At 40.3% G+C, this 1306-nt stretch overlaps 1 non-coding gene across 1 annotated transcript; it reads right to left on the reverse strand.

The window, feature by feature from the left end:
• Positions 1–762: 762 nt before the first annotated feature.
• LOC115068757 lies at positions 763–869 on the reverse strand. Its single transcript, XR_003848100.1, has one exon. It is a non-coding gene; the product is annotated as a U6 spliceosomal RNA (small nuclear RNA).
• Positions 870–1306: the final 437 nt, after the last annotated feature.

The raw sequence follows: 1306 nt of genomic DNA on the forward strand, positions 1-1306 counted from the left end.
TCAGGCTTCCTTTCTGATCTGTGTCTCCTCAAATCTTACTACCCGGAGGCTCTGCTAACTCTAGTCTTGTTGGAACATGACTGAATCATACTTGTGCTAAATCTGAGACCTTTCCTGTTAATCAGTGTTACAAACCAAGTGAGGCCCAAGGTGGATGCTGAAACTAGGATAGAAAACTCTTAGATTTCCGAACAAGCAGTGCAGGTTCTCGACCCAGAAGGTTGGTTAATCCTTTTCTCATCTATAGCTCACCTCTGAAGAACCACAATGAACCCTAAAACACAAATAAGATCACTGTTGAATGCCATCTTTGATCATGTTCTTTGAAGTAAAAGATATTGCCTTGCAAATGTGACATTCAGTTTCTTTTGTTTTCTTCCTTACCTTATGAAAGTTAAATCCGACCTAGGAGATACTTCTGTTTGATATCTGAATGAAAAGTTAGAATGAGAGTCAGAGAAGTGTGGCATTCTTTAGAGCACTTGACGCATGACATTTAAAGGACAGTTGTTCAATGAAGTGAAGCATGTTGTTCCTATGTTACTTATAATGCAGGTCAGGCACATTGTTTTGGAATTGTCTGGATGGATATTTGAGTCCATCCCTGAGCCCCCTGTGATTCTAGATTCTGAGTGTATACAGATTCCCCCATTCAGATACAATAGGATTCCCCAAACTGGAGTCATTCCTCAGAAAACAGACACGATGTGTCTATTTTTAAATAGTATTTTTAAAAAGATTCACTATTATTTTCATTATTTAAAAAATATAGAATGATTCGTGAATTTGCATCTCATCCTCATGCAGGGGCCATGCTAACCTGCTCTGTATTGTTCCAATTTTAGTATATATGCTGGTAAAGTGAGCACAAGAGTTTATCATTTTTATTTATGTGTATGTGTGTGTGCCTGCATGAGTTTATGTGTACCACATGTGTGCAGGGGCCCTCAGAGGCCAGAGAGTGTTTGATCCTGTGGAACTGGGTTATAGGTGGTTTTGAGCTACCTGATATGGGTCTTGGGAATGGAGCCCAGGTTCTCTACAAGAACAGGAAGTGTTCTTAACCGCTCAACCAGCCCCCCAATTGAAGGGTTTTTTTTGTTTGTTTGTTTTGTTTTTTTTTTGTTGTTGTTTTTTCTTTTTTTTTGGTATTTTTGAGATAGGGTCTCCCTTTAGCCCCAGCTGACCTGGAACTCACTGTGTAGACCAGGTTGACCTGGAAATCACAGAGATCCCCTGCCTCTGCCTCCCAAGTGCTGGGATTAAAGGCGTGTGCCACCAAGCCTGGCCCAATTAATATTTATTT

Source organism: Nannospalax galili, unplaced genomic scaffold, assembly GCF_000622305.1.
Source record: "Nannospalax galili isolate Female #2095 unplaced genomic scaffold, S.galili_v1.0 scaffold768, whole genome shotgun sequence".
In the NCBI taxonomy this organism is placed as follows: domain Eukaryota; kingdom Metazoa; phylum Chordata; class Mammalia; order Rodentia; family Spalacidae; genus Nannospalax; species Nannospalax galili.